The sequence below is a fragment of the Pseudoliparis swirei genome, chromosome 10, assembly GCF_029220125.1.
Source record: "Pseudoliparis swirei isolate HS2019 ecotype Mariana Trench chromosome 10, NWPU_hadal_v1, whole genome shotgun sequence".
NCBI classification, from domain to species: domain Eukaryota; kingdom Metazoa; phylum Chordata; class Actinopteri; order Perciformes; family Liparidae; genus Pseudoliparis; species Pseudoliparis swirei.
In genome coordinates, this window is record NC_079397.1 from 5,766,259 (window position 1) to 5,786,296 (window position 20,038).

The window sequence follows — 20,038 nt, forward strand, 5'->3', positions numbered from 1 at the left end:
CTCAACCTCTTTTAGGCCTATGGCCCCTTAATGGGTTCAATACAACCCGTTAACATCCTATGTTAGTTGTTCTTTCACTTATGATGACATTGTTTTCACAAAACTAGTTGGTATAAGAAAATCCTATTATTGACGAAATAGGAATGATGGCGAAATTTATGAAAATAAATTGTGAGCGATCTGCCCCTCCGATGAAGTTTGAATAAACAATAAGAGGCCGAGTGTGTCTAAAAACACAAGTTACATGACTTGGAAATGGAGATTTGTGAGGAACAAGTATCTTTAAACTTTGGCCTTTTATATCTGTATAATTGGCAGCGACCAATTACAAGAGTTGCGACATTCAATCTTGCGCAAACAAATATTCGTCACGTAACTGTAAGGCAAATAACAAAGCCGTGGCCGTTACTCCTGGAAAGTCGCGTCCCACGAAAAGGATATTCTTTGCAGCCGACAGATTGCATCTGAGGTTCATCTCTTCTGAAAAGAAATAAAAAGCCATTTGTCTCTGCTCCTCAGTCGATGGCTCCTCTGACCTCCTTATGCCCTGCTGACAACTGCCATGCGCGGTCTGATGATGATGAGGATAGGGCGCCCGTATCCCTGGAGGCCTTGTAAATCTGAACAGTTTACTACGGAGAGGGGGAGGAGACGGGCCCGAGCTCCGCTTGTCCGAGCCCGGCCTAATCCCACCACTTCCTCTCCTCCGCTCCGCTGCCCGGACCACGCCGTAATGCATTTTCTGTAACTAACAGCCGTTGTTTCCCGATTGTCACGCTCCCATCCCTGACTCTTGGAATGTGTGCACACTTGTGTGTGTGCGCGCGTGTGTGTGTGTGTGTGTGTGTGCAGTGGGGAGAGGGTGTTGGGGTTTAGAGCTTTCTGCTGTGGAAATGGAGAAAGAAAGAAGAAAAAAAAAAGAGAGGTAGTAAAAGGTCTGGAATTGCAGTTAATATGAACGCCACCCTCCTCCATTACAATTCACCACCTCCTCCTCCTCCTCCTCCTCTTCACAACTCCTTGCCCTATGACTGAGCTCTGGCAGCCAGGCGGGGTGCTGCAACCCGGGCCTCCTGCTTCCGTCACGCCTCTCCTGCCCCCTCTCTGTCTCCAAACCAGAACACATGGGCGTCAAGTCCTCTCGTGCTGGCAGTGTCCAGCCCCTTTCAACAACTTTTACTCCGTTTCATTAGCCATGCCCCCCCACCCACCCCCACATATAGGGGGGCACGACGTGCAGGAGACACACACACGTACTCGACGCGGGATGGCACACCGAAGCGCGGCTTTGGCAGCGGTCGGCGGGGCAATCCATTCACACTCTCCCCGCTCTGTAACATTCTTCACAACACGTCCTGACAGGTCCGAGTCAAGTAGCTCATGTGCTCCACAGCACTTAGTGAAGGTGACGAGAAGGTCAAATCCCCCCCCCCACCCCCACCCCGAAAAGGAGAGCAACAGGTTTTTCGGAGATTCGCCAATGTTACCCCCTCCTCCACCCCCTGTAAGTGATGAGAGCGTCGGCGATAACATTCACCTGCCCCCCTGCTGCCTAACACTCGTTAGGCGGTAAAACGTGTTTCCGGTTGCACATTATGCGCCGTTGGTTGTCGAAGCATCTTTTTTTTGTGGTCATAATTCTTCTCGTTCTCTACAGCTGAGAGCGTCGGACGACTCGCCGTCACCATGACAAACATACATATTGTCACATTATCCTCGTTACAAATAGATTTTCGACGTATGAAACCGTATTTAAAGGGGACACGTCATGCTCATTGTCAGCGTCATACTTGTATTTGGGGTTTCTACTACAACATGTTCACATGCTTTCATGTTCAGAAAACTGATTTTATTTTTTTATCATACTGACTGTCTGAATATACATGTATTCACCATCTGGCTGGAACACTCTGCTTTAGCGCCTGTCTCTTTAAGCCACGCCCCCAAACCCCAGAAAGTAGTCTGCTGGGATTTGCTTGCGAGAAAATGATTGCGCACCTTTTCAAAAGTAGTCACTCAGATGTGTTTGTGTGTGTGTGTGTGTGTGTGTGTGGAGGGGGGGGGGGGGGGGTATATATTTCAATGAGCCAGCAAGTGACATAGGAAGGGTTGTGTTTATTATTCACAGGAAGTGGTAGACGCTCCAGAGAGCCAGACCTAAGTGCACGTTACAGGATTTGTCCCATCTAAAGCTGATTTGGTCAAGTTTAATTTCGGAAATGTTTTTTGAGGAGCAATCAAGAGCTCGGCTGAAGATGGAGTCCACTCCTAGTCAACTTGTGTCAATAGTCCCTTTTTCACCTCTGGGTAAGAAAGTGAATGAGCGTATTTCACAAGATGTCAAACTCTCCCTTTATTGCCTTTATGCGTCGTTAAAATCCTCCCAATAGAGGGCACTTTAGTCAGAAAACCCTGCACGTTGAAATATACTTGTCTCTTTCACATACACACCTGTTAGACGCAGCGCAGGCATATTCCATTTCAACTTTTTCTTTCGCCTTATGAATATTTAAATCATATTGAATCACTTGACAAACAGTCGATTACCGCAGCAAACGATGATCAGTTAATAGTCACCCCAGAGAAAATATTGTGCAACAGAGATTCTATACAATTCTCGTGACTCCTTTTGACTCAACGTGGCCGTTTGTCGCGAAGCGCCGGAGCCAAGGTCGTCCGAAGGGGAACGCGTTCTCGTCTCCTCTCAGGTAAGCCTCCCCCCCCTCCCCCTCCCCTGACGTACTCCTTGAATTCGGACTGTTTAAAGAAACGTCAACAAACTTTTGGGATGAGAGTGAAAGATAACCTCTGGACTTCAAAGCTGTCTGGGGCCACCGGGACCCCCTGCTGCACAGGAGGTGAGCCCCTCTCGTATGAACTGTGTGTTTTCTCTCAAATAGATCCTGGCCCGGGCCACGCTGACCCCTGGGGAGGGGGGGGAGGGGGGTCACCGCGGGATTTCTGCAGGTTGTCGCAGGGTATCGGAGCGCAGCGGCCATGAGCTGAAGGGTAAAGGTTGCAGGGTGTGTGAGGTCGCCTCTGACCCCCCCCGATTTGGCTCGGGCGTAACAGCCCCGAGCTCTCGGGGTGGGGGTGGGGTGTGTGGGGGGGGGGGGGGACCCCTGCGTGACCCCGGCTCACCCCGTGTGTGTGTGCGTGCGGGGCCCGGGTCCACCGCCGCCGCCGCCCACCGCCTGCAAAACAAAGATGGAGGACGAGAAGCAGGCGGGTGACGACGGGAGACGGAAGACTCCGCGGGGACTCGTTCCCGCACTCTGGGTCAAGTTTCGGTTAAATGCGTCAACGCCGGCCTCGGAGAGAAGCGTGACTAACGGAGCGGGTCAGCAACAGGGAGCCCTTTTCTGGCTGCTTTCACACTAAAAAGAGGCCGCTTTTAAAAAGAGGAGAGAGAGAGAGAGAGAGAGAGGCCTCTTTGGGCGCAACAGACGAGATGACTCCATCATCAGCTCCATACTCTCCCTCCGAGGGGTACTTTACTTTCAGGGACGGAGTGGCGGCGAGGCGGGGGATCGCGGAGCAGCCGAGGCTCGACTTTAGAGTTGTCATCGGTACTCACGCTCGACTTCCTGGAAGGTGTGTTTCGAGCGTTCGGCGGGAAAGTATAGAAACAATAAAAGACGATGAAAAACCCAAAGATTGATTTTTCTTTTTTTCTTCGGCAAAACAAAACACAACAAAGGAGTTCCGCAAAGAGAGATCAGACCGAATGATCCCCAAACTCCTCGGAGAGGAATCCAGCATCTGTGTTTTGTCTTTTTAAAGACCAAAGAGAATATAGAGTTCAAAGCTGTTGCCTGTAACAAGCACACACGCGCACACACACACACCTACACACACACGCACATACACACACGCACACACACACACCTACACACACACACACACACGGATCAAGGAGAACAAGAAAAGCGGGATGATCGCTGGCACGCAGACTTCAGACGTGGAATCCGTTCTTAGAAAGTCGAGTTTGAACTCTTTAAATCTACTTTTTCTCTCTCTGTGCCGTTATTTTGCCTCTCGACGTCTTTTATAGTTTTTTTAAAAGTTTTTTTTTAGAACTCTCGGTCAGCTTCCTGGGCAAAAAGCAGATTTATTGAACATAAACACTCTTTAACGTCTGGAACACAGCTCGTGGAGCTCGGTGTTGATCAGATGCTAAAACGGGATTTCACTCTTAGGGTCGGCCTGCAGCTGTTGCCACGGCAACCAGGGAAGCAGTACAAGACACGTGGTGACTTCCTCTTGTAGGATCTTTACGCTATGAGCTAATTATGACATATTTATAGATAGATAGATAGATAGATATATACTTTATTAATCCCCAAGGGGAAATTTGTCGTCACAGTAGCAGCACCAATAAACTAAACACACGAGAATAAAATATAAATATAAAATATAAAAAACAGGGATGAAAGATATAGATGTATACAAGTAAAATATAAAATACAAAATGAAGTATATATATATGTATATAAATATATACACACACACAAACAAATATAATACAATGAGAGCAGTAGAGATCTTCTCATGTAAAATGACTCTTTTTAAGACTTTGACTGCAACTGCTGATTATCTATTTATTCATTGATATTTTTTGATATTGAGATTGTTTCATCTGTTAAACATATATGTACAAATATCACTTTAAAAAAGCAATTACATTTGAGAGAAAAGCCGAAAATTCCTTCAGAATGTGTATATGAAGTGACTTAAATGGCTGGATACTGTTGTTGAATAATTCTCTGATGACTGATGATGAGTTATGAATTCATAAATCACCAGTTGAGACATTTAAATGTGATTAAATGTGACACACACACACACACACACACTCCTTCAGACATCACACACGCTCCTGGTGATCACCTCCCCTCAAGGACAATGCAGCAGATAAGCAGCTCATTATCACTCCCGTCGCTTTGCTGAGCTGCGTTTCCTCCCCGGTGAAGCTCACACGAAGCTGCCGCTTGCTACTGTCCCCGGACCCTCAGCCGCTGACGCCCTCAACCAATTGGTGTTTACTCATTCGGGGCAATGAGGCTCGAAGAGGAGGAGCAGGAGGAGGAGGAGGAGGAGGAGGAGAGCAGTGGTCAGTGTATATGTTAATGAACGTCCCTCCCTCTTTCTTTGTCTCCACAGAGAGGAGGATGAAATAGAAGAAGAAAAAATGCACCGTGCAGATTTGTGCCTGGAGTCTGATTTTGCGTGTGTGTGTGTGTGTGTGTTCATGGAGGTGTCGCTCAGAGAGATGGGGATGAAGTGCGAGTGATGACAAAATGCATCCTGGCCCAAACACCTCAGTGTTTGTGTGATCCGGGGACCCACAGAGGCCGAGGTGTTAACAGAGGAAAGGCCGGTGCTGGGTTCAGTGTGTGTGTGTGTGTGTGTGTGTATACTTAGCCATAAAGGAATAAACCCTGCACACTTAATGACACACTTTAAAAGCGAAAGGAATTACTAGCAACAATAACACACTCCCCTCTGTACGCGGATCACATTTATTTCATTGACCATCACAGCTCCTCGTTTCTTTAAACACAAACCGGTTCAGGCGCCGACGCTTCGCCGGCATCCTCGTCACCAAAATGTAACTTCTTATTTCATTCAATTTTCTTATGTTCTAATAATTCATCAAATCTGCAGTTCTAAATATTGACAAACAGATAATAAATACTGCAGAGCTTTCTTAGAAGGTCAGAGGTCATATGGTCCACCGGGAGGGTTTCTACTTGCTGAACTTAAGTCTCATGGCTGCAGGAGGATAAACAACCTGGCAACCCAATCGTTCACCTCGATAATAACTCTTAACTTGGGACTAGAGATGAAAAATAGCCTCTTGGCTAACTCTAGCACATTTACTGAAATGTTTTTATTAATGTGCACTGTCCCTTATTAAATAAACCCAGTCAAAAAAGTAAAAAAAACAGCACCTTTATACCCGTTTCTAAAGACCGGCCCATTCCAACGTATTACCATCTATCGGCCACTTCCACAGGCAGAGAATGTCACCGTGCTGCATTAATGGCCTTTAGAGGTGAGGGCGGTAAGCAGGGGCAGAACGTAAACAGCAGTAAACAACAGTAGTAAACAACAGTAGCGGTGTGGGAGGGGGCCTCCCTGCTGTGTTGATTATTGGAGGGCTGTACACAGGCCTGATTCCCCCATCTCCCCCCCCCGGGAACGGCTGCTGCTGGCTGCCCACAGAGAGGCCAACAACATCTGGGCCTCAGCTCAGCTCACCTCATTACGCTCCTGTTGCTGCGTTGGAGCGGAGCGACTGTTTGTGTGTCAGCAGCGGCAGAAAAACAGACAGCAGGGAATGAGGACAGAAGAAGAAGAAAATATGTAACCGGGAGGCGTGAGGAAATTTTGTGACCAGATTTGTTAAAACGAGAATATTTATGCACAGTATTCTTATCAGAGTGGAAAGGATAGAAGAAGAAAAACAATAAAACCTCCAACCAGAGGAATGACATTCTTAATTTTGGGCAAAAAAAGTTTAATTTGACACTTTCTGACACATAAACACATGTGAGTTCAAATCAGCAGTGGTTACAACAGCTGCTTTGTAACAACGAAGCCATCACAGGCCTGGACGACCTTTACATTCGTCCCATTACGTTGTTTACTGACATTTCAAAGCAGTCAGCATGGGAAGCATCAATAGACTTTATTAATTATCCGATAAAAGATGTGTGGGACATGGTCATAGGCAAACCTCCTAAGATCCAGAAAAGGTGAAGGGAACCTCTTGTATGCACTTATTTTTAGTATTTTGTATCATCCTTAACTAGTTTAATTATTTATTTTTGTATTCTCAAAAAAGAGAATTTTGTATCTTGATTTGTACATTTCTGAAATAGCAGAAAGCCAGGTTTCTATTGGCCGCTGATTCACCGCTGTCTTCTGGCGCCCTCTGCTGGTCGGAGGTGGTAATCATGAAGGCAAAGGCCAAAGAAAACAGATGCCGCGAGAACCCGTTAAACTGTTAGTCTGCATGCTAAAGTAAAACAAGAGATTTACGGTACAAGGACTCCATTCTCTGTATTTTACAATTAAGTGTTCTGTGCAGATGTTTGCTAAGTCGCGGACACGATGGAGCCGTGAAACAGCCGTTACACTGACTGATGTCTTCCTGCTACATCCCAGTAGGTAAGTGTGTGGATAATAAAAAATAACGGTGGCTGAATGCAATTCAGCTGCTTTAGTTTCAGGCTTCTGTCGCTGCGCTCAGGTCGTCACTCTGGACCGGCTGCATGAAGCAGAGCACCGTGAGCGGGATGCAGGCACGTGCACAGACATTTTAGGGGGCAGGTGCTCAAACCAAAAAAAGGGCACCCATTGGCAAAATGATTTTTCTATTGATCACTGTAACTTGAAGTGAGCAAGTAATTGGTTGTTACGAAACACCTGAAACACATTGTGTCGTGAGAGCTGAAGACATGAGCGCCGCGGAGCATGTCGAGGCGAAATTCTCACAAGAACTCAAATAAATGCCCCGACAGATACTGTATCTAAACACATTTGGGGGGAATTGATGACAGAGAGAGTAAGTGTTATTCTTAAATACTGATTAATGAAGAAAAAATGTGTCTACGTGCCTGGGAAATAAATCTTGAGCCGGAGATGTGCCAGTTGTCGATTTACAATATCCTATTTCTGATGTTCAGTTGTGTCTATTCCCCAAGACATGTGGTAGAATAGGTTGCCCGAACTCAAAGAAGAAGAACAACTCATGTTGTCATTTAATTTCTGGATATATTTTACTTGTGTGATACTGGGTATTGACTCTGTGCAGGTGTGTCTACATACAGATGTTCCAGATGTATGTGTGTGTGTGTGTGTGTGTGTGTGTGTGTGTGTGTGTGTACGCCTGGGTCGGCGAAATGAGGTGACCTCTTTGTATGTATTGTTTATGTATTTAATGTCCTGTACTACAGTGGGAGGGGTGGGGGAGTGGGTTTGTTATCTGATATTTCAACAAAAGGATGATAAACAATGGAAATATCAGTTAATGTTGACTGTGTTATGTACCTGTTAATATTTCCAAATAAAAGAATACATTATTTGTTTAAAGAAGAAGAACAAATGGACTGAAGACTTTACGAAAAAGGTAATGGAAAGTAATCATTTGACCTCTCTAACAGTTTCAAGAAGTTGAGAGGGGAAAGCTATAATGTCAAATAAATGTTAGTAAGTATAAATAAATAAAAGTTTCGTCGGAAGACCATACACCTGCAAGCCTGCGTCATCTATTTCTCATCCATCTGCCAAGTACAATCTGGTGCAGTGCATCAAATGGTGACATTTGTTTTAACGACATGGTCCTTCTGAAATAATAAGATTATAATATATAATATAATATATTTCATCTAGCATACAGTTTGGCTTTACAGCTCATACAGCTACTGAATAGCAACAGATAACTGAGAAATAATAATATTATAATAATAATACTTATAATACTTCTACTAATTATAAAAATTAAAATAATAATAATAATAACTCGTATGAATCAAATATATATTGAAAAAATATGGGGGAAATAAATAATGCCTCTCTGTATTGCTCAATCGCACGCACGCACGCACGTCAGTCAATGCCATGGAAACCGGACCGAGGGTATTTAAGGCCGCGGACGTTCTGTTTCGGCCCTTGCACTTTGGACTTTGACACGAGCAGACCTCACCTGTGAACCCTCCTGTGAACCCAAACCTGTGAAGGAAACTCTGAGACTTTTGCACTGCTTAAGACTTTTTGTTGGAAACAAAACTTGTTGGCGAACAGAACAACACGAGATCCGGACTACGAGAGACCTGAGACCCCGAGGAAGGCCCTCCGACGACCGAGAGCCGAGGACGAGCCCCTGCTGAAGCGACCGCGCTGTGATTTGGACCATAAGGTAAGACCATTTCTACATTTAATTTAGCATTTTTATTATTAACGTATCCCCTTAAATCCATAAAAGTGTTCTCAGTTTAGAAATCAGTGAAACCTTTTGAGTTTTAACGTCAGTCGATGATTCGTCGTGTAAAATGAGATTTGAGCTGAAGAATGTCTTGAAAATTGCGGGAGATGTGCGGAATGTGTTGACAATTAGTGCAACGCCTCGAAACCCCTTTTATTTTTGTTTTAAGGCATCAAAACGTCGACATTTAACTTTGAAATTACAGAAAAAAGATGGCGCCTGAACCATTTTTATAGAATTCTCAAATGTACTCTGTAAAATGCATAAACTCGGCACCATGGTAACCATCGGGAACGCGCGGGCCGCCTGACCTGAGCTGCGCGTGACCCGGAGCTGCTCTGTCGTGACCATTGAAACGGGCCTTATTGTACACACGTCTGCTCCTTTTACTTTATCATATGAAAGTGATTTATTTAACATTAAAATGCTCTGTGCTCGTTGTCGCAGTGCTTTGTTTGTTAAGTAGAGTTAACTGATGGGAGTGCACGAGCGCTGCCTCCAGCATCTCGTCCTCGCGCTCTGAGATGCACCTCGTGAAGTGGAGAATAATGAGTGAGATCTGTAGCCGTATACCATAAAGTTCGCATGGACCTGTTTTTGGGGCCCTTAACTCAGAGCTATCGGTCCAAAACGTTTGAGCTTGAGCCCTCTGGTTGACCGGAGCTGTGAGGCTAACTCCTCGAGCTGTTGACCGCTAGCTGAAAGTTATCCTTGAATCTCGTTCTAGTTTCTGACTTCCTCTTCCGCGGACCTCCGAGAAGCCGGAGAATGGAGGACCACGCGTACGCGCTGCGGGGAGGTAAGTTTTATTTTTATATTTAGCATTGTTGTTATTGATTCTTACCTTAAAATCATTTAAAACGTTCTCAGTTGAGAAATCAGTGAAACCTTTTGAGTTTATAGTTGAACAGTTCACAATGTCAAGGGGGGGGGGGGGTGCTAGTGAGCCCTGGATTAGCAGCTGGAATCTGAATCTATTATTACCTTCGCATTGAAAATGCCGGAAGGTTATGTTTTTTGTTATTTATATTTATTTATTTATATATATTATTAAAAACTCAAAAGTATTGAACAGAATCGCATGCAATTTGGTGATGATTGTTTATTATCCGGGGACCAGACCATTAGATTTTTTTTTGGATCGGATCAAAAGTCAGGTCAAGGGGTCAGTCATGAAACAGGTCAAAATCTTGAGAATCAAAATGTAATGAAACGAATTGAATGATTTGGTGTGATGATTGTTTATTATAGGGGTTGTTTTTGATTATTGATTAGATTGTGGGGGTCAAGGGGTCAGGTCAAAGGTCATCAAACAGTTCAATCTCATGAATCACATGGAATGGTGAGATGATTGGTTATATCCGGGACCATTTTGATAGATTTTGTGGATCAATTGGGTCAAGGTCAAAGGTCAGAAGGTCAAAAACAATTTTTTTTTTTTTTTCCGATACATTTTTGTCCAATTGGGCAACTATGCAACTAAAAATCTTGTGATATGCCCAATATCTTATGATATCTTGTGCACATCATCTAATACTGCTGCCCATTCTAGCCTCCAATCAATGTCCAGAACTTTTTTATTTATGAAAGATCCATAAATGTTTCCCTAGCAGCTGGAGAGACTGCGATGGAGCTCTGGCCTCCTCATCCATCAGGTTGAGCGAGGAAGAGATCATTTGCGGAATTGTGCTTCATAGTGTGCAATGTGTTAAAAAAAAGAGCGTAGATTTTAATTCAAAAACTGTTAAATCCACAGTGAGAGACCGTTATTCAAAAATAATATTATATTCACATTGCAACATGCAATTACACGTATATATAATATCAGCCCAAACAGTAATTTTTATTAATTTATGTGTAAAAATATTTATTCACGTTACATTGTACTGATAATGTAATAATACCGATATAAATTAAAAAAAACATGAACATCAATAACATTAATTTTAAATTAACAACAACAAAAAAAAAACAACACTACTGTACAATGTACTGAAACTACTGTTTTGACAACTGCTTTATAACGTTTTTTTCATTTTATTTTTATATAATTTTCTAACACATTATTATTTTTACACACTATAAATTTTAATTGATATTATAAATAATATACTAATAATAAAAACAACGTAATATGAACATACATTAATCTTAGTTTTTTTTATTACATTTTAAAAATAAATAATATGTATTTACTGTTAAATGTGTGAAATTTTGCGATGCCAATGAAAATAGCGTAGGAATTTAACAGCATTGCCTGTGTTTGCATTTATTGTCAGTATTAATTGCAACAAACAGTTTGTCATAATAGTAATAAAAATACGTGTAATATGATAATAAATACAAAAAAATTCATAATAAATTTTTTTTTACAAGAACTTTAACTAATCAATGTCGTCGCAAATGTATTAATGTAATAATGCACTGGTGCGACTAGCGATAATGTCTGCTACCGCTGGCTGTCGGTGGTGCCCAGTCGAGAGGGGGACTTTCCGAAACTTGTGGACTCTGTCTGACTGGAAGACTTCCTGAGGAGGCGATCTGATGAGGAGGCATTTCCAGCGTCTCAGAGAATCGCTGACTTCCTTCTGCTCTGACATCCAATGCTTGCAGATCAGAACCGAGAGCAGACCGGGAAGAGAACCCAGGTTAACACCGCGGAGTGAAAGTTTGTCGCAGCAGATTCACCATGACTTTAGGTGAGCACTGACACTACCCTGTTAAATCAATTAAAAAAAAAATAGCAGAAGTACGTAAAATAAATCATAAATGTATACAAATTATTTCAGTTACACAAATTATTTCATTTATAAATGTAATTAGGTCTATTAAATAAATGTGGTCTAATATGTGTGCTGCTCTCCTATTGAATGAAATTGAATCAATTGATGATGTTGCCTAACTGAAACCTGGCAGGATAGCTGAACTGAACTGAAACTGAAAAATGAACTCCTGAAAGAGCTGAATTAATATTGTCTGCCTGAATGAATCGACTCACCAGAGGTGGAGGAGGCCTCATCTTCCACATCAGCCTGTTAATTAGTTAATTAAAAATTACCAATTAATTAATGTTGACCTCATTTACACATTTCATCAACCTCACTTGAAACCTGGAAAACACTAATTCGATTTGTGATTCTGTACGCCACCAGGTCCATATTCAGAGTTTATATCTGAATTCTCAGAATTTATATCAAGTTTGGTTCTTAAAACCGATAAAGTTATTATTGTTGGAGATTTTAATATCCATGTGGATGTTGATAATGATTGCCTTAGTGCTGCATTCATCTCCTTGTTGGACTCGATTGGCTTCTGTCAGAGTACAGAAACCCACTCACAGCTTTGGCCACACGCTTGATCTTGTTCTTACTTACGGCGTTGACATTGAGCATTTGAGCGTCTTCCCACAGAATCCTCTTCTGTCAGACCACAACCTCATAACTTTTGAATTTATACTACGAGTGTACTCCGTTAGTCAAAAGTTTCTACACTAGATGTCTAACTGATAGTGCTGTAGCTAAATTTAAAGCGATTCCTTCTGTATTTGATTCGATACCACGTCTCAATATAACAGAGGACTCCTGGTCTAACTTTAGTCCGTCCCAGATTGATCATCTTGTTGACAGTGCCATAGGCTCTCTGAGAATGACACTGGACTCGATAGCCCCTCTGAAGAAGAAGACAGTGAGGAAGAGGAGGTTTGCTCCCTGGTATAACCCTCAGACCCGCAAACTGAAGCAAACGTCACGAAAGCTTGAACGCATATGGCGTTCAACTAATCTCAAGAATCCCGCTTAGTTGGCGAGATAGTCTTAAAACATATAAGAAGGCCCTCCGTAATGCCAGGGCAGCCTATTACTCATCAATAATAGAAAAAAAAAAAAAAAACAACCCCAGGTTTCTCTTCAGCACTGTAGCCAGGCTGACAGAGAGTCACAGCTCTGTGGAGCCGAGCATTCCTATAAACCTTAGTGGTAATGACTTTATGAACTTCTTTAATGAAAAGATTTTAACTATTAGGGACAAGATTAATAATCTCTTGCCCATAACCAGTGCCAATCTGTTCTCAAGTGGAATGGCCTTGGAAACCGCTGTATGCCGGGTGTATATTTGGAGGATTTTCTCCTATCAACCGTGACCAATTATTTTCAACGGTTTCTACTTGAACACGTCTACCTGTCTCTTGGACCCCATCCGACGAGGCTGCTTAAAGACGTTTTGCCTTTAATTGGCGGCTCTCTATTAGATATTATCAATGTGTCTCTGCTAACAGGCCACGTACCACACTCCTTCAAGGTGGCTGTTATTAAACCTCTCCTGAAGAAGCCCACTCTGGATCCAGAGGTATTGGCTAACTACAGACCGATCTCTAAGGCCCCCATCCTCTCCAAGATCCTTGAGAAAGTGGTCGCAAATCAGTTGTGCGACTTTCTACATCATAATAGTTTATTTGAGAAATTTCAATCAGGATTTAGAAAACACCACAGCACCGAGGCGGCACTGGTGAAAATTACAAATGACCTCTTAATGGCAGCAGATAAAGGACTCCTCTCTGTCCTGGTCTTGTTAGACCTTAGTGCTGCATTCGACACCATTGACCATGACATCCTGTTACAGAGACTGGAGCAGTCGATTGGCATTTCAGGCACGGCACTAATTTGGTTTAAATCCTATTTATCAGATCGATCTCAGTTTGTATTTGTAAATGATGGCGCCTCGATAACCACCAACGTTAATCACGGAGTTCCACAAGGTTCTGTGCTTGGACCAATTTTATTTACCTTATACATGCTTCCTTTGGGCAATATTATCAGGAAACACTCCATAAACTTTCATTGTTATGCAGATGACACTCAACTATATTTATCGATAAAACCAGAGAGCAACCAACTCTGTAAAATTCAAGCATGTCTTAAAGACATAAAAACATGGATGACCTGCAACTTCTTGATGTTAAACTCAGACAAAACCGAAGTAATTTTAATCGGCCCTGAGCACCTCAGAGATCAATTATCTGGTGATGTGGATTCTGTACGGCATTGCCTGGCATCCAACACCACTGTAAAGAATCTTGGCGTTATCTTTGATCGGGACTTGTCCTTTAACTCCCACGTAAAGCAAATCTCAAGGACTGCATTCTTTCATCTACGTAATATTTCAAAATCAGGCACATCTTGTCTCAAAAGATGCAGAAAAATTGGTTCAACGTTCGTTACTTGAGACTGGATTACTGCAACTCCTTATTAGCAGGCTGCTCTAATAAATCTCTTAGGTCCCTCCAGTTGATCCAGAATGCTGCAGCTCGTGTTCTCACTAAAACTAAGAAAAGAGATCACATCACTCCTGCACTAGCTGCTCTGCACTGGCTCCCAGTAAAATCAAGAATCACTTTTAAAATTCTTCTCTTAACCTACAAAGCCTTGATTGGTGATGCTCCATCATATCTTAAGGAGCTTGTCGTACCATATTGCCCACTAGAGAGCTACGCTCACTAAATGCGGGCCCACTTGTAGTTCCTAGAGTCTTAAAAGTAGAATGGGAGCCAGAGCCTTTGGTTATCAAGCTCCTCTTTTATGGAACCAGCTTCCAATTTCAGTCCGGGAGGCAGACACAGTCACCTCGTTTAAGAGTAGACTTAAGACCTTCCTCTTTGACAGAGCTTATAGTTAGGGCTGAATCAGGTTTGCCCTGGTCCAGCCCTTGATATGCTGCTATAGGCTTATAGCTGCCGGGGGACGTTTAGGATGCACTGAGTACCTCCTTTTTCTCTCCTTAAGGATGAATTTTCATCTCTCAATCACACGTTACTAACTCTGCTTTCTCAGCAGAAGTTCTTTTGACTTTACGTCTCATGGGGTCATCGGACCCTATGAGACGGCATAGATCCTATCTGCCTGATGGATCGTCTGGGTCGTGGAATTCCTGCTCATGACTACGCCACTGTCCTGTTGAGACTCCACCTCCTCCTCCCCACCGCCATCTGCCTGATGGATCGTGGAGGTCTGCATCGTGGAATATGCCTCCTATGAACTATTCATACACTCTGTCATATTCATTGAATGTATTTTAACTCTAAATCTGTCCTTCTGTACATTACATCTATTGCATCTGTCCATCCTAGAGAGGGATCCTCCTCTGTTGCTCTCCTCCAGGTTTCTTCCTTTTTTTCCCCTGAAGGGTTATTTGGGAGTTTTTCCTGGTCCGATGTGAGGTTTTGGGGCAGGGATGTCTATGTGTACAGATTGTAAAGCACTCCGAGACAAATTTGTAATTTGTGAAATTGGGCTATACAAATAAACTGAATTGAATTGAATTAACAGCCAGCTCTGTAATTTTCACATTTATTGATTGTACAAAATACAGTTTATAACTTTTAATTGCACTAAACATTGTACTGATAACAGAAATACACTGTAATATGAACAATCAATACCATAGATTTTGCATGTATTACTCTTTAAAAATACATTTTGTTACTGTTAAATGTACGGACTATTGTGCTGCAAATGGAAATATAACGTATTATGAATTTACCAGTCCTGTATTGTTTGCATTTATTATTTGTAAAAGATACAGTTTGTCACTGTTAATTGCACTAAACAGTGTACAGATTACAGAAATACACCATAATATATCTAGGAAGGCTTGACCGATCTTAACCAGAGTGGTGTCTCGCTATTGAACTTCTGTGCTCGCCACGGCTTGTCCATAACGAACACCATTTTCGAATATAAGGTGGATCATAAGTGTACCTGGTACCAGAACACCTTAGTGTGGGGGGGATTTTACCAGAAAACAGAATTGTGAACAACAAAGTCGGTTTGACATAAAACAGGAAACAAGTGAAGATGTTTAATGAGCTTCATTCAGCCGCGTGTCATCGTGAATACAGCATCGGCCCCCCCTCCAGGTGGTGTCCAGCATCCCCACCAGATGGTTCAAGGTCCTGAACACGGCGGGTCACGGCCGGCGCCAGGAGGAGATCCCCGAGGAGGTGAACACGGCGGGTCACGGCCGGCGCCAGGAGGATCTGGAGAGGAGTCAGGTGCTGTGGTGCCTCATCGTCAGGCAGGTTAGGGCCGCACCGCGACGCTCAGAAATATTCCCATTCTTAAAATGTCTCGTGGCTTCAGAGCTTCTGGGAACGTTCCTCCTCCAGATCCGAGTGGTGAACGCCTACATGAACATATTGTCCCTCTACGAGGGCCGGCAGACCCTCGAGTTGCGCATCGAGGACTTGGCCCCCGAGATCCCCCTCATGGACGAGGGCGACGCCCCCCGCCAAGCGCAACAGCGTCGTCGTCCCGCCGCCTCCGGTGGACGACCAATTGGACGACTGGCCGCCGCTGCCCGGCCTGATCCCTCACTGATCCCTCCCTGATCCCTCCCACTCCGGGGAGCCCGCTGCACAGCCTGGAGGCGACCCTGTGTAGCCAGGAGATCCTGTTCGTCATTAAGGGGCATGCAAATAAAGTTTGTTCATCCAGCAGGTGCATCATTGTTTGGATGAATTTATATGTATTAATTAATCAATTGTATTCAATTCAATTCAATTAATTCAATTCAGTTCATTTATTATCTGGTACCAGAACACCTTAGGCCAGAGATCAATGATCGACTTTGTAATTGTATCATCTGATCTGTGGCCATATGTCTTGGACACTCGGGTGACCTGTTAGTGAGGGTGAATAGGAATGTCTGGCGGACGATCCTGTCTGGCAGGTCTTCAACTCCCACCTTTGGAAGAACTTCTCACACTTCCCGAGGGAAGATGGGGACATTGAATCCGAGTAGACCATGTTCAAAGCCTCTTTTGTGAACCCAGCCGCTAGGAGCTTTGGCCAGAAGGTCATAGGTGCCTGTTTTGGCGGCAACCTGAGAACCTGGTGGTGGACACCGGGGGTGAGGGAAGCCGTCAAGCTGAAGAAGGAGGCCTTTCGGGCCTGGTTGGCCCAGGGGTCTCCTGAAACACAGCTCTGTAAAGTACCAGCAGGCCGGAAGGTCTAGAGCTGTGGTGGTCGCAGATGCTAAAACACAGGCATGGAAGGAGTTCGAGGAGGGCATGGAGAAGGACTTTCGGTTGGCCTCAAGGAGGCCATATCCCTGGCAGAGGTGGCAAGGCGCCTGGGGTGGATGAGATCCACCCTGAGATGCTGAAGGCACTGGACATTGTTGGGCTGTCTTGGCTGAGATGCCTTTTCTATTGAGTATTTTTTATTTTGTAAACATTGTTTTGTAAAAAATAACACTGCTTTCAAGGCATTTCTGAACATACCAATGTCTCCTCTTTTTTTACAATGACAACGTTAGTCACACGTTAGTAAAGTTAGATACACGTTAGTAACGTTAGCCACACGTTTGTAACGTTAGACACGCGGTAGCTAGCAAGAAAGAAAAGATTGACAAAACGTATCTAAAGGGAGCAAGCGCACCAACACACACATACATGGCGACAGCGTCAGATAAGCGCTCCAATAATTTTTTAATTTACACTAAACTATTGATAACTGATGCTGTTATCAACTAAATGAAGCCAAATGGTTTAATATTACAATTTAAAGGCAATATTAGTAACACGAACGCTCGCTTACTAGTGCAGAAAAGTGTCTCCCTACTTCTCTCTGAAAGTCATGTAGAGAGCTAACAGTAACTTTCCTTGAGAAGACGACTGCTTCTGGGCCCCATAATTCGTCTTGCTCACTCTCCCAAGTCCTCGTACTCCCATGAACCGATACCAGAGCTACAGATGCACTACAGATACTAACTGCACAGCCTGGCCTTACAAGAGCATATACATCCATTTTACATGTTTATAATACAATTCAAACATAAATATTAACATAAACCATAAATAATACTCGAGAGGACTCGAAAGTGACTTGAGAGAGCTCCCCAAGTTATGTAAATATTATTTTTTATAACCCTAGCTTGATGCTACACATGATTGGCGCACTTTTTTGGAAAGCTTACAACCTACGGAATCCGCCAATTTCGCCAAAACCACTGTCAGACAAAGCCTCAGCAAGATCTTTGATCGGGACTTGTCCTTTAACTCCCACGTAAAGCAAATCTCAAGGACTGCATTCTTTCATCTACGTAATATTTCAAAAATCAGGCACATCTTGTCTCAAAAAGATGCAGAAAAATTGGTTCACGCGTTCGTTACTTCGAGACTGGATTACTGCAACTCCTTATTATCAGGCTGCTCTAACAAATCTCTTAGGTCCCTCCAGTTGATCCAGAATGCTGCAGCTCGTGTTCTCACTAAAACTAAGAAAAGAGATCACATCACTCCTGCACTAGCTGCTCTGCACTGGCTCCCAGTAAAATCAAGAATCACTTTTAAAATTCTTCTCTTAACCTACAAAGCCTTGATTGGTGATGCACCATCATATCTCAAGGAGCTTGTAATACCATATTGCCCCACTAGAGAGCTACGCTCACTAAATGCGGGACTACTTGTAGTTCCTAGAGTCTTAAAAAGTAGAATGGGAGCCAGAGCCTTTAGTTATCAAGCTCCTCTTTTATGGAACCAGCTTCCAATTTCAGTCCAGGAGGCAGAGACAGTCACCTCGTTTAAGAGCAGACTGAAGACTTTCCTCTTTGACAGAGCTTATAGTTAGGGCTGAATCAGGTTTGCCCTGGTCCAGCCCCTTGATATGCTGCTATAGGCTTATAGCTGCCGGGGGACGTTTTAGGATGCACTGAGTACCTATCTCCTTTTTTTTCTTCTCTCCTTAAGGATGAATTTTCATCTCTCAATCACATGTTACTAACTCTGCTTTCTCCCCGGAGTCCTTTTGACTTCACGTCTCATGGGGTCATCGGACCCTATGAGACGGCATAGATCCTATCTGCCTGATGGATCATCGAGGTCTGGGTCGTGGAATTCCTGCTCCTGATTACGCCACTGTCCTGTTGAGACTCCGCCCACTCCTCCTCCCCACCGCCATCTGCCTGATGGATCGTGGAGGTCTCCATCGTGGAATATGCCTACTATGAACTATTCATACACTATGTCATATTCATTGAATGTATTTTAACTCTAAATCTGTCCTTCTGTACACATTACATCTATTGCATCTGTCCATCCTGGAGAGGGATCCTCCTCTGTTGCTCTCCTGAAGGTTTCTTCCCTTTATTTTTCCCCTGAAGGGTTATTTGGGAGTTTTTCCTGGTCCGATGTGAGGTTTTGGGGCAGGGATGTCTATGTGTACAGATTGTAAAGCACTCCGAGACAAATTTGTAATTTGTGAAATTGGGCTATACAAATGAACTGAATTGAATTGAATTGAATTGAATATCAACCACATTCCAGTGTGAAAAAACTGAAATGTGACTTACTTATGGATTAAATAATACTTGCTTGGTATGTATTGGTGCATCTGCTTGAGCAGAGCCCCTCTGTTGTGGAACCACAGGCTTCCAAAGTCCAGGAAGAAAGTTAGGGCATTTTGGCTCTCAGCGGACCTAAACCTACGGTTCACGAAATGTGCACTAAACGAATTACTAAAAATATTTAACTTCACTTAATCAAAGTCAAACTTTGCGGAGATACACTTAACACACAATGCTATTTTATAGTAAGAAAAAAAGCGATGATATGCATAGTTAAAAAGAGGAAATACATCCTGAAGTTTTTCTCTTTTCGGAAGTTCAGCTCTGAGAGAAGCAAGTGTCCATTGATATATGAACATATGGTCTGTGTCTGCATCATAGGAAAAACTAACAATTCTATTGGAAATAATGCAAGATAATTCAATCTGATTCATGTTTATAGCCTACTGGTGAAAGAAATGACTGTATTGTGATTGACTTGACTTTATTTGATATGGACATTACCATTGCATTAGAATTAGAATTGTAACTGTGATGCACTGTGTTGAAAACTGTGGTGGCCATATGGGCTCTATGGCAGATATTGCTATAAAAACTGCATTTTCAATTCTGTAGACAGTTTCATAGTTTTTCTCCTTGAACAGAGAAGACTGTTGTCCAAATGAGGTCTTGCGCATAGAAATACGACAGTTCCCGTTTCCTGAGGCC

General features: G+C 43.3%; 1 long non-coding RNA gene across 1 annotated transcript in view; it reads right to left on the reverse strand.

The window, feature by feature from the left end:
- Positions 1-15,067, reverse strand: part of LOC130200524 (uncharacterized) — a 57,557-nt gene extending 42,490 nt beyond the window's left edge. The window contains exon 1 of the long non-coding RNA XR_008833029.1: positions 14,953-15,067. This is a non-coding gene — a long non-coding RNA (uncharacterized LOC130200524). The remainder of the gene's footprint in view (positions 1-14,952) is intronic.
- Between the last annotated feature and the right edge of the window lie 4,971 nt (positions 15,068-20,038).